The 14,935-nt window shown below is 36.6% G+C and overlaps 1 pseudogene; it reads right to left on the bottom strand.

Moving 5' to 3' along the window:
* Positions 1-515: 515 nt before the first annotated feature.
* Positions 516-13,287, bottom strand: LOC133043262 (killer cell lectin-like receptor subfamily B member 1; annotated as a pseudogene).
* Positions 13,288-14,935: the final 1,648 nt, after the last annotated feature.

Genomic DNA, 14,935 nt, shown 5'->3' on the forward strand with positions numbered 1-14,935 from the left:
TCCTCTAGGTCATCACAGAGCACCAAGCTCAGTTCCCTGTGCTATATAGCAGCTTCTCACTAGCTATCCATTTTACACATGGTCATGTATTTATGTCAAAGCTAACACACCAGTCAGAATGACCATCATGAAAAAATCTACAAACAAGAAATGCTGGAGAACGGGTGGAGGAAAGGGAACCCTCCTGCACTGTCAGTGGGAATGTAAATTGATACAACCACTATGGAGAACGGTATGGCAGTTCCATAAAAAAACTAAAAAATAGAACTACCATATGATCCAGCGATCCAACTCCTGGGCACATGCCCTGAGACATCTTTTCTTTAGGTATATGTTTTCTCAGTTATGGAATGAGGAGGTTAGACATGAACTTTTGTAAAATTCACAAAAATTAGAATTCTCAGTGTGTGCTCACTTTGTACCACAAAATGTGCATGGAGCCACTATGACAATATATACAGTTAAAATGACAGAGATCTGAAATGGAAATTAAAGAGATGGAGGGAGATGTCTAGTCAACTGAAAGAATATATGACTTTATTTCTGACAGGTTTTAGTTCTTTTTGGCAAATCCATCTATTTCCTGCAGCACAGGTAGCAGAATTAAATTGCATGCTTGATATGCAAACGCAGCTGTCTTCTTTAGCATCACCAAAAACGTGTAATCTGTAAAGAAAAAGAAAAGACTCTCTTTGGTGTTTGTGATTTTCTCACGTAATTCTTCTCATCCAGTCAGTATTTTCTGTAACTTCCAGGAAGCAACAAGATGCTCAGTCATTAAGCACTGGGTAAGTAAACAGTCTATGGCAAAAAGTGAAGAGGAACTAAAAAGCCTCTGAAAGTGGGTGAAAGAGGAGAGTGAAAAAGTTGGCTTGAAACTCAACATTTGAAAGTTAAGATTTTAGCATCCAGTTCCATCACTTCATGGCAAGTAGCAGGGGAAAAAATGCAAGCAGTGACAGACTTTGTTTTCTTGGGCTCCAAAATCTTCGCAGAGAATGACTAAAGCCCTGAAATTAAAAGATACTTGCTCCTGGGAATGGCTACCCACTCCAGTAGTCTTGTCTGGAGAATTCCATTTTGTGGACAGAGGAACCTGGTGGGATACACTCCATAGGGTGGGAAAGAGTCAGACAGGACTGAGGGACTAACACTTTCACTTTTTTTCACTTTCTCCTTGGAAGGAAAGCTATGACAACCCTAGACAGCATATTCAAAAGCAAAGACATGATTTTGTTGGCAAATGTCAGTATAATCAAAGCTATGATTTCTCATGTATTGATGTGAAAGTTGCACCATAAAGAGAGTAAGTGCCGAAGAATTGATGCTTTCAAGTCGTGGTGCTGGAGAAGATTCCTGAGAGTCCCTTGCACTGCACAGAAGTCAAACCAGTCAATCCTAAAGGAAACCAATCCTGGATATTCCTTGGAAGGACTGACACTGAAGCTGAAGCTGTAATACTTTGGCCATGTGATGGGAAAAGCCAAGTCATTGGAAAAGACCGTGAAGCTGGAAGAGACTGAGGCCAAAGGAGAAGGGGGATGCAGAGGATGAGATGGCTAGATAGCATCACTGACTCAAATGGACATGAATTTGAGCAAACTGAGAGATACTGTAGAGCAGAGGAACCTGGTGAGCTGCAGTCCCTAAGGTCACAAAGAGTTGGACATTGCTTAGCAACTGAACAATAATAACTACACAGTCAGTCACAAATATAAGCTTTTAATGGAAAGCTCATATAAACGTTTGGAACTTGCAAGCTATCTTCACTGGAAGAGAAGCATTCTAAATAGAAATGTCATCATGATATACACAAAAAAGAAGCTTTGAAAGTTGGAAACTGAATCTCCTATTAACATGTTACATGAAAAATTTCTTGCTTTCTCTGAACTTTGATTTTCATAAATATTTAAGATATAACCACCTAGTATTTGGGGAGGCATTGAGATGATACCTATAAAAGTGTGATCAGGTTTAAACAGAGTATGTGCTCAGGAAATGTAGTAAGTACATAGATAGATACACAGGGTCTCAGAATTTGAATGTGGCCAAAAATGAAGCTCAGATCATGTTGTATGTAGTAGAAAGCTCCTTTTTTTTTTTTCCCATTCCAAACAGTTCAAGAGTGTCTACTGTGATAAATGTTCTATTAGTTCCAAAGACGCAGGAGTCTTGTGGCTTATTGCAGGTGGGGTGTGAGTAGCAGTCAAAGAATGGGATGGCAACGCAGAACTGGCGTGCCAGGAGTGGGTATGTGCAAGATGTTCACTTGCTTGTGCTAAAATGAAAGTGAAGTGGTACAGTGGGCAGGGCTCCATCACAGATTTTCTTTGTTCCTTTGTTCCATTTCTTCATAAAGCCCCTTGGCCCTGAGAAGTCAACCTGATTCCCTCCTAGTGCCTGACACTCTAGTCACATCAGTATTTCTTTCAAGCGAGTAATAGCAAAAGTCTCCTGCATTTTATCACTTTCACCCTTCTGGTTCCCTTCTTCAACTTGCAAGATAACTTTTTTAATGCTCAACTGACCAAGCCCATTTCCAAAAGGCCCTCAGTGACTTGTCAGGCTTGCTTTGACCAGATCTCTGCCTAGTTCTTTAGTGTTATCTTCTTTAATCCCCAAAACAATCCTGTGAAAAAAATTATCACTCTTTATGTTTTTCTTTACTTAAAAAACAGGGTTCATTTCATCTCAGTTCAGTTGCTCAGTCATGTATGACTCTTTGTGATCCCATGGACTGCAGCATGCCAGGCCTCCCTGTCCTTCAACAATTCCCGCAGTTTACTCAAACTCGTGTCCACTGAGTCAGTGATGACATCCAACCATGTCATCCTCTGTCATCCCTTTCTCCTCCTGCCTTCTATCTTTCCCAGCATCAGGGTCTTTCAAATGAGTCAGTTCTTCCCATCAGGTGACCAAAGTATTGGAGTTTCAGCTTCAGCATCAGTGCTGGTGTCCAGCCTTGGCAGGATCCAGGGGTACCTCAGGATGAGCGGGGTCGGTGAAAGAGAGAAAGAAAGAGAGACAGAAAGAGAGAGAGAAAGAGAGAGACCAGACTGGGGGTGTGCAGCAGAGTCTGGCAATGCTTTATTTTTTACCATAGCTTTTTACCCTAAGTTAGTACATTTCTAAGGGGAAGATAGTTTAACATTACATCAGCTTGTCCTTCACGAAACCAGGTGTTTTCTGCATACTTCTTTGTTTATGAGGGTCTTGTACATTATCTTCTGGCCTGGGGGCCTATTAACATTTTATGCAAGTCAGGTGAATGTAAACCTATTTTCTGTTTCTGTGGTGATCTTAACAGAAAAGTTAGTCTCATAGGGCAACAGTACAGCATGTCACAACATAGTAGAAGTATAACCTTGTTAACACAAAAATTAATTCTGCAGAAGTTGTCAGTTGAATTTATCTAAGAAGTTTACCCCACACAGACTCTGTGGCTTCAGTGACGCAGCCTCTGCCTAGCACTTCTAGCTGACAACTAACAATCATCTAATTAATTAGGGCTAAGCTCTTATTTTTCTAGATCTTTAACTATATTAACAATGGTTTCCATAACACAACCTTAGCACATTAAGAGCAAAAACACACACGTTAACCCAATAACCACCTTTATAATAATTTTTCTTATATATTCTAGTAGGGCTCCTTCACTCCCCGAAGGGCTCTGTGTCTATTAGGACCTTTATATGATTAGGTTCTTTATGCTGTTTTATGATTAGGGTATTATAAGCAGTCATGCATATTAGTACCAAGGGCATGGACGCATTTGCCAAACAAACTAAAATACCAGCAAAGGAGTTTAAATTAAAACTCTCCTTTCACCCTGGATAATCTCATAAAATACCACCACCTGGAAAACTATTGATTAAAGTTCTAAATTGATTCTTATTTGGAAAGAGATCGGGAAAGGCCTTCTGCCTTTGTCACAGAAATTAGGGAGTAGTCTACTGAAGCAAGCATCAGAAAGACAGATATCATCTTGAAGGTGAGCACCAGGGGCAGCTTTTCGGAATCCCTGAAAACCTGATCCACCTTGCTGGTCAGGTTTTTTCCTCATGACCTTGTCATAGGTGGGATCTCGTGAGTTGGCTCCCAGCACATCAGTCCTTCCAGTGAATATTTAGGACTGATTTCCTTCAGGGTGGACTGGTTGGATCTCCTTGCAGTCCAAGGGACTCTCAAGAGTCTTCTCCAACACCACAGTGCAAAAGCATCAATTCTTTAGCGCTCAGCTTTCTATATAGTCCAACTCTCACATCCATACATGACTACTGGAAAGACCATAGCTTTGACTAGATGGACCTTTGCTGGTAAAGTAATGTCTCTACTTTATAATATGCTGTCTAGGTTAGACAACTAAATAAAAGCAGTGTCTAACTGATACTCTTTCTACTATCATATGATACCTTCCAGATTTACTTGATCACAGTCTTAATAAAACCATTACTTTAATCTTCAGAATAAAATAGAATGTTCAGTCACATTTAATCTATCAACTATGCCTATATTTCTTCTCATAAACACCTCAGAGTTTTCCAATTTTATAATAAACCTTAATAAAATAAACATAATGCCCCAGTAAGAAACATACACACATGTAACCAAAATTAACCTTTTCTAATGACAAAAAAAAATAAGCTAATATCAGAGTTGCATTTAGATGTGAATTAAGTATAGATAATAATCCCTGTAAAACAAATAAAAATTCAGAATAGATTTTAGTTAACAAAATACGTTTGCCTTTTAATATGTTTATTCTAGTCCAGAACACTTTATTTTAAAATAATATTCATTTTAAAGTACTGCACTTAAAAAAAATACTGTATTTTAGAATGAGTCAAACAAATCAAAATTTGGTAATTAAACCAATCTATCTCAATGTTTGCTAACTTTCCACACAATAAATTATTATTATATTTTAGATAAACTTGAATATGCTCCTGGGTCTTAAACTTTAATGTCTTGGTTTTCTGAATGATAAAAAGAATCCATGTCAACTGTAATTTATACAAATGTCAATAAATGTTTTACAGACTCAAAAAGCATAACACAATGTCATCTGTTCTGAAAAACTCAACAAAAATTCTTTTCAGAAACTTGGTTGGATGCCTGCACACTTTCACTTTCTAGGGAAAAATAGTGTCCTGCCCTTTGATGTACAAAAAAGATGAAGTCCATTAAAGATTTGTAATTTAATTTGTAACATCAGTCCCCCTAAAACACTAACAGTTATCCTGACCATCTTGCAACAAGAGCCTATCGTGAGACAACCAGAAAGAAATGGCAAGGGCTTCCCTGATGACTCAGTGAAGAAGCCACCTGCCAATGCAGGAGACACAGGTTCGATCCCTACTCTGGGAAGATCCTACATGCTGTGGAGCAACGAATCCTGTGCAACACAATTATCGTGTCTGTGCTCTAGAGCTCATACTCTGCAACTAGTGAAGCCCGAGTGCCCTAGAAGCTGTGCTCTGCAACAAGAGAAATTACCACAGTGAGAAGCCTGCACAGCACAGCTACAGAGTAGCCCCCACTCTGAGCAACTAAAGAAAAGTCTGAGCAGCAATGAAGACCCAGCACAGAAAAAAAAAAATAAATAAATAAATAAAAATAAATAAATAAAACATAAGAAAAAGAAATGGCAAATAACTCTGTTGTGGCTTATGCAGGTTTATTACATCTCCTCAAACAATTCTTTTTTTACACTATTGGTTAAAATAGGCTACAATATTTATCACAATTTGGCTAGTTCCCAAATATCTGGATTCCACATACTCTGACATGTGCTATATTTTTCTTCTCGTATTTATTGTTCCAGCGTAGCCCACTAAGGTATGTGGTTCCACAGGTTGAAAAACTCTATTTAACAATTCTTTGCATCAATAGCTTCTAGCTAGAAATTTCTTTATTTTAAAATTTTATTCTTTTAAAAACTTTTTTGTGTGTGTCCCTCCCAAAGGAATTGGTCTATTCCTTGTCTCCTAAAACCCCATTGCAGATAAAATATATGTTGTGACAAAGGGTTGGTGTGTTTTCATACATAGAACTTTTTAACCAACTTAAGAATCATTCTTCTTCTCAGGCTATTAACTATAAATCTCAGTCTTCAATAACAATGTTACTGTCTTGCCATGTAAGTGATGTAAATTGAATATTCAAATTAGCTTATATAGTACTCACATATTAGAGTTTAAAAAGGATCCATTTATCCACTTCCAGCTCTTCTCTGACAATATAAAATTTAATCTAATCCAAAACAGAATTCCTTCTTCGTTTATCAGGTTTTGTATGAGTCTCTGTAAATGAAGCAGAAGAAATGACTGAATATTGAATCTGTTTATCTGTTGCTGGTTTGCATTCTTATGCTCATCATCTGAAACTCAGTTCAAGTATCACCTCTATGATATGAGGCCTTTCCTGACTCCCTGTTGGAGTTAATTAATCCTTATTTGTGATACTTCTATTTGTTCATTTATATATTAGTATATACAAATGTTTACATTTATATTGTTGTATTCATTAAAGTATACTTATTTTGTTTACATGTCCATTTAGTCTCTCAGATTGTGAGCTTTTTGAAGTCAAGGTTGATATTTTCATCTGCATAGAACCCTTAAGGCTAAAGCACAAAGATCTTGATATGGCTAGAAGTCAATGCTAAGTTGTATTGAAGTATTTTACTTAATTATTTACCAATTCTTCCTGATCTTGAATAAGCAGTAGACTGGATTCTCTTGTGGAACGGTCAGCTAGACCATCACTCCAAGGTTTGGAAGTTTCATGAAAATACAAGCATTTATCTCAGATTTGTTGCCAGTGCATTGGGCATGTTAACAGAACTGATCTCTCTAAAGTAAGAAAGAAGGGAACAATAAAGTAAGAAAGAGGAAGAAGAAATAAATGTTATGTTTCTAACCTGTCCCCACCCCCTAACACTAACCACGCATGCACTAGCCGTTATAAATTCAGGAAAGACTTTGATCATCCTTGGGAGGACAATTATGAATTTAGAATTTAATATAACTGTGAATGTTCTGAGACCATTGTTAATTCTGCTACTAAGATTTGAAAAATAGTGACAAGTTAAAACACTAACAGACAGATTGACTTGTTCAAGTCCGCACAAGCAGATGGTGATAGAGACAAAACTCTCTCTACGATTCCTTAAATTCCTCACCAGTGCTCTTTCTACTCCATGGACAACAATATCAAAATCATCTAAAAAATACACTTGAAACAATATACTTGAAAGCAAATAATAATTCATAAGTTAATGGCAAATACCATGGAGAAAAATCATAAAAAATTTTCTAATGCTAAATTATATATTTGCCTGTTCAGTTCAACTCAGTTACTCAGTCACGTCTGACTCTGTGAATCCGTGGATTGCAGCATGCCAGGTTTCCTTGTCCATCATCAACTTCCAGAGCTAGCTCAAACGCACATCCATCAAGTTGATGATGCCATCCAACCATCTCAACCTCTGTTATCCCCTTCTCCTTCTGCCTTCAATCTTTCCCAGCATCAGGGTCTTTTCTAGTGAGTCAGCTCTTTGCATCAGGTGGCCAAAGTATTGGAGCTTCACCTTCAGCATCAGTCCTTCCAGTGAATCTTGAGGACTGATTTACTTTAGGATTGACTGCTTTGATCTCCTTGCAGTCCAAGAGATTCTCAGGAGTCTTCTCCAACACCACAGTTTGAAAAGATCAATTCTTCAGCACTCAGCTATTGTTATGGTCAGAATCTCACATCCATACATGACTACTGGAAAAACCATAGCTTTGACTAGACAGACCTCTGTCAGCAAAGTAATGTTTCTCCTTTTTAATATGCTGTCTAGGTTGGTCACAGTTTTTCTTCCAAGGAGCAAGCATCTTTTAATTTCATGGCTGCAGTCACCATCTGCAGTGATTTGGGAGCCCTAGAAAATAAAGTCTGTCACCGTTCCCATTGTTTCCCCATCTATTTACCATGAAGTGATGGGACCAGATACCATGATCTTCATTTTATGAATGTTGAGTTTTAAGCCAACTTTTTCACTCTCCTCTTTCACTTTCATCAAGAAATGCTTTAGTTTCTTCACTTTTTGCCGGAAGTGTGGTATCATCTGCATATCTAAGGTTATTGATATCTCTTCTGGTAATCTTGATTCTAGCTTGTGCTTCATTTAGCTCAGCATTTCATATGATATAATCTGCACATAAGTTAAATAAGCAGAGTGACAATATACAGCCTCGATGTACTCCTTTCCCAAATTGGAATCAGTCCATTGTTTTTTTTGCATTTCTTCTTCTTGGGGGTGGGTTATTAACAGGATCTATTGGATAGCATTTTCTAGAATGATTTCCCAAGTTTCTTAAAATTTCTGTTCTGTACAATGTATATAATAAATGTTCACTTTCTGCTGCAGTCACTCCTCAAGAGTGTATTAAAACACACTACTTGGAAAGTATAAGAACAAGATCAAAGTCTTAATGATTAATACAATAAATGTAAAGAATTTATTTCAGATTTGTGTTTCATTAATTAACTTCAGACCAAAGTTAACTGCTTGACATATTGATTCAAATCACCAAATAACCCATGTAAATGAATATTTGACTATGGCTTGGTTTTTGACTGTTAATTAATTATTGACTATCCTGGCAGGATTATTCATTAAGACAGTATTATCTGGTGAAGATAATAGGCTCTGAATATAGACCACCAAAGTCTCAGTGTCACCTCTTAGGACTTGTATGACTCTGAATGTGTGGCTTAATCTTTCCATGCCTCAGTTTGTCAAAGGTAAAATCACAGTGCTAATACTATCTTAATGCATTGGTTATTACTAGCCTTAACTAGATAATGCAATGATATCTATCAAATTTTAGCCATTATTCTTAGGAAATTCAAGGCACAAAATATACCTGTTGTTTCCTTCCTGTTTTCTTGGGAATCCACACTGCTTTTTTTCTTTTGATGAGTTGCGTGTTAAGGATATCACTGGTAAATAAAGAGAAAGTATTCAAAACCTTAATGTTAAAAGCTGCAGTGAAATGGATATGCTATATTTTTCACTTCTGGAAATGATTTCAACAAGCTTGAAATGAACAGAAGATAAAAGCAATAGCAATGTAGTAACAGAGAGTCTATTTAGAAGACAATGTAAACAAACACATAACAAGTAAAGCCACAGAAACATTAAAGTACTTGCTTCTACTATAAATAAGACTTTACCTATCTACTTAAACTTTCTTTGTTTGCTTATCAGCTTGTAATGCAGGGGACCCCGGTTGGATTCCTGGGTTGCGAAGATCCACTGGAGAAGGGATAGTCTACCTACTGCAGTATTATTGATCTTCCCTGTGGCTTAGCTGGCAAAGAATCCAAGAGCCCCTGGAGAAGGGAAAGGCTACCCATTCCAGTATTCTGACCTGGAGAATTCCATGGACTATATAGTCCATGGGGTTGCAAAGAGTCAGACAGGACTGAGCGACTTTTCACTTTCACATTCTTTATTTGCTTTAAGTAACCCGGTGTTACTTAAACTTTTAAATTGCTTACATTCTTGTCTGCATGCTCCATCTTCAGAATGAGTATAATTGTGCCTATCCTACGTGAGAGATTGCCCAGGACAATCTGAAATTTAGTAGGCCCTTAAGAAACGATAGCAACTTCCTAAGCCATCCAGTGTTAAGACTTTGCCTTCCAGTGCACGGGGAGCAGGTGTGATCCCTGGTTGGAAAGCTGAGATCCCACATGCGTCTTGGCCAAAAACAAAAAACAAAAACAAACAAAAACCCAGAACATAAGCGCAACTGAAGCAATATTGTAAAAAGTTCAATAAAGACTTTAAAACTGTAAGCTTTACAAAAGCTAAATACAAATCAAGCATTTCTGAGGAATACTTAGTGGCTAAGTTGAAAAGTACTGTAGATATAAAACAAACACACTAGATTTCAAAGATCTAAAACAATCTGTAAAAAGAATGTAAAATAGCTCATCAATAATTTTTGTATTACTATGTGTTGAAATATTTTGGTGCATTACATAAAATATATTTTAAAATTTAAAAAACTGCAAATAATGGGAAATTTTCATTGTTATTGTCACCCTTTTATCATAATTACAATTAAAAAAAATTCTTGGAGCACATGTGAAATCCCTTGCAATGACTCTGAGAACAATTAGGAAGAGAAATACCAGAGGCCAAAGCTTGAAGAATGAATATGGGCTGAGCACTATTAGAGCACTGTTTTGTGACTCTTTTTATTTCATTGGTCTTCCACTAAGTTTGGGGTGGCCATATTGATGGTACAAGTAGAATAAGTAGAAAAATAAAAATAAATGATCTTGTATCACTTACCTGAAATTCTCAACCCAATCACAGTCAAGGCAAGAAGAATAATCCCAGCACAACCAAGTTTCAGATCAAATCTATGCCAACCTGGACCCTGACAAACATCTGAGACATTAAGAAAATATACCAGGTTAACTCAGTTGAGTTCATTTGGTACAAAATGCAAAGGTTGTTTGGATTACATGAGAAAGAGTTATATTTAGGATGAGGGCTAGGGGCAGGAAAAAATATTTACCAATCACCTTAAAGTAGGATTCTGAAGACTTCCCTGGTGGTCCAGTGGTTAAGAATCTGCCTGCCAATGCAGGGCACGGAGGTTGGATCTCTGGTCCAGGAAGATTTCACATGCCACAGCACAACTAAGTCCATGTTCCACAACAAGAGAAGCCACCACAATGAGAAGCCCATGCATTGCAAGGGAAGAGTAGCCCCCCTCACCACAACCAAAGAAAGGTTGCATGCAGCAACAAAGCCCCAGTGCCCCTAAAATAAATAAATTAAACAAGAGACCAAAGGGGTGGAAATGATATATACATATAAAGTTTTCTCTTTTGCACTTAGTATCATCTAATACATAATATACTTATTCATTTATATGTATGTCTTCCTAGTAGTATAATATAAACACAAGAATAAGAAACATTTTTTCACTATTTGTTCACTTACTGTCACCCCAGCACCAGGGCGTGCCTGGCTCAGGTGCTTATTTTTGAATGAAAAGATAAACTCTAGAGGCATTTTGCCAGCATTTATCTACTTTTATAAGAAATCATAAATGAAATAAGTCACAACTCACATCTCTGTCTGGTTTTCCTGAATGTCTTTAATATAATCACTACTCTACAGTTCCCACAGCCTGAACAGTTCAGCCAAAGAGCTCAGGGGTGGTTTCACAATAATTGTAATACCAGGTCAATGTGTGGAGAAAGCATGTCACCTGCCATTTCAATAAACAAGAGATGTTGAGACCATAAAGCCATCAACCAGGGCAGCTGCCCCAATGGCGAAGCCTGAGGGGAATTCAGGATAGAGGAAAAACAGGATAAAAGCCTAGGTATTTAAAATACATGTGAATGATTGATTTCAATAAGCCCAGACTCTTGTGTCTTCCCACATGTAGAAAAGCACTAAAATCATTAACTTGAGACATCTGTTTTTATGATTAGCAGTCATCTCTTGACATTCTTTTTGTTTTTTGTTTGTTTGTTTGTTTTGTTTTAAGCAAAAACTCCTATAAATCCTGGTTCCTCTGTCACCTCTTGGAAAAGTTCCTTAGAGTTATCTAAGAGGCTACCTTCTTGGCTATGGTCCTTTATAAAGTCACCAAATACATAATTCTCAACTTTTAGGTTATACATTTTTTCAGTCAAGTGTTTTGTAATCACACATTTTGTTCTGACTTTATTCTATTTTGTTTTTCAAATTTACATTTAGAGTGATATTTTGTGGAATAATGATTGCAATCAGAATAGACACATTTTCTGGCCCCATTGATTTGGGATCATAGATAGTAGGTTTTGAGAAAAATCTTGCCATCTTTCTGTACACTCATTCTTTAAAATGACCTTTCAACACCATCCTCCTTTCTTCCACTTCTGCTGGATTTGAATAGGGAACAGAAAGCCTTGCTCTTTCACATCAAAAAATACCCATAGCTTGACCAAACTCTTCACTGTAGTTATCAAAATGCCCCAAATTTCCATTACCCCATGTGAAAGCATCATTAAACTCTTTTGCAACCCTAAGACTTTTCAATCTCCAATTTAGAATGTTGGTAATTTAATAGTTTCAAATTATACCAGATGATCCTAAAAGGATACAACCTGTGTGCTAAGTACACAATGAAATGAATATCAGGTGGGATAAAAATGGCAATATTAATAAATTTGGTTTGGTATCAGAAGGCAGTACTATATTATGATAATTTTATACATTTTTCTACTTAGTTTCTAATTTCTTTTCATCCATCCCCAGCTAATGGAATCCATCACCTCATGTTAGAATCCCTATCTCCTTCACTCAGAATACTAGATCCTCTTGACACACAAAAAATCGCCAACTTCAACAAATGTCAAATAGTTTCATCAGTGATATTCTCTCATGTCCTGTGGCTTACCTCCTTCTAAGCTGGTATACATTTTAATTTAAAAATCATCAGATTGTGATTATATTCAAGTTTTTGATCTTGAATATCATTTTTCTCAGGACATTTTTTTCCCTTCCCTTTGTAGATGAAGGATGTCAATCATTAAGCCTACACTCCAGTGCTTTGAAGGGAACATCATGGATGCAAATGCTTTGGAACTTACAGTAACTTATAAAAGAATTTGGAATAAAGTAGGTTACTATTACAGCAAAGTAGTAAAGTATCTCTAAACATACTCCTTTGTTAAAAAAAAGAACAAACTGAAAAACAAGAAGGAGACTCTCTGGTGGTCCAGTGGTTAAGCCTCCAAGCTTCCTCTGCAGGGAGCATCGATTTGAACCCTGGTCTGGGAACAAAGATCATGCATCATGCATGGTGAAGCAAAAGAACCAAAAAGACAAAGAAAGATACTTCTTTGTTCATATGTTCATACATGTAAAATTTTTCTCACGAATCTTTTTGCCAAGGTTCAGTGATAAGAGCGATGTTCACTTTTCACAAAATTATCTTGATAAAAAACAAACCTACAAGGTGTGGGTTTTCCCCCATATCTGTGATTACCTACAGACAGGACATCCTATATCTATTTAACATTAGCATATGACTGCTGCTCGTCTTCAAAGTCATGATTTAAAACCACAAATTTAAGAGAAAAATCTGACTATTGGAAGATATACCAATGCCAGAAGGAAAATTGAAGTCACTTACTCTGACAAAGAGAAGACGGTGATGACCTTTCAAGGGCAGAATCCCTGGGTAAGTTTGAATTATCATACATCGACTGATTGTCCATTGCAGAGGGCAGAATGTGGCACTAATGTTGTATAAAAGAAAAAAACTCTCAGTTCTATGAGGCAAGATCAGCTAAAGGAAGTGCCCATTCGTGAAAAGCTTTGTTGTCTTCCTATGCTATCACCAACCCACACATCTAGCGGTGGGTTTTCTATTAATTAGTGAGAAAACCCACTGACTGGGTGTCAAGCATACTTAGACACACAATACTGGGTTGGCCAAAAAGTTCATTTGAGTTAAAATGCAAACGAACTTTTTGGTCAACCCAATATCTACTTTCTTTAATTAATTGGCCTGTTTGACAAAATTCTAGGAAGGTTTGCTTGTCTTCATAGCCATCCTTTTTGAATACCTTCTTCTGTGCTGGGACCAGAGTGAGGGAAATGAAACACTCTGATTTGGCTCCAAAAAAGTTAGGAATTAGGATAAACAATATTTAATACAAGGTTGTAAAACATAAACACTAATGCAAAAACCAAACCAAACCAAAACAAAACCCTGCAAGACACCTTTCAAAACCTCTAAAATCTTCTTTAAATATTTGTCCTCCCCTCAGAAAATGTGAAATGTGGAAAATGGAGTTGTAAATGCAGAAAAGGCCACTGAGTATTACAACCGAGAAAGCAAAGAGCCAAACATCCAGACTATTCTTAGCTTAAAAGAATGCTGTGCACTGATGTTTAATTTCAAGTTATGCAGCTTGACTATGACCACAAGGAGTCCACAGTGGCCATGTTAAAAACAATTGATGAGGAAAGAGTATTCTCTTAACCAGAATCGTGCAAAATTATGTGAGCTTCAAAAGTATAAACTGGCCAGAAATATAAACCAAAGGAGAGTCTTCATTTGCCCATATATAGTGTGAAGCATATTGATGGATCTTTTTGTTCAACCATCTTCACAATTATATAATTTAAAAGACCCTTATTTTAAAAAAAGACCCTTATTATTCAATTACCATTATATACATATAAAATAAATTCCTCAAGAGAACTTACATTTGGAGACTTTTTTAGTTATGTTATTGAATTCATTGATCATCGAATCTCCTCTGTAACACTTTCTAAACACAGCTTCTTAGAATTTAGAAATTTACTGTCACTATTATAGATAGAAAGATAATTACAGATGATACACACACATATACAACAGAGAAACATGACAAACATGACAAAACATAAGAAATAAAGGAATAAAAGAAAAACTCCAGGAGCTGATTCTAGAAGAATCAGATCTATGAGCTACCTGACAAAAAATTTAAAATAATTGATGAGGATATGGGAGATAAGTTAAAGAAGAGAATATTATGAATAATTGAATAGCAACAAGTTGGATAACCTAGAATAAATGGATATAGCTCTAGAAATGTACTAAGACTGACACAGGAAGAAACAGAAAATCTGAACAATTCAACTAAATTCTATTTAAGATTTGAATAGTATTTTTAAATCTCATAGCAAAGAAAAGATCAGTTCTCTGGAAAAGTCTACTTAACATTTAAATAAAAATTAACACTAATTCTCCTGAAATCTGAAGAAGATGGAACACATCCAGCTCTATGCAAACAGCATTGCCCTGTTATCAAAGCCATATAAAGACACTAAAAGAAGACTATGCTAATATTCCTGATGAACATTGATACAAAAATT

This window comes from Dama dama, chromosome 22 (genome assembly GCF_033118175.1).
Source record: "Dama dama isolate Ldn47 chromosome 22, ASM3311817v1, whole genome shotgun sequence".
Classification (NCBI taxonomy): Eukaryota; Metazoa; Chordata; class Mammalia; order Artiodactyla; family Cervidae; genus Dama; species Dama dama.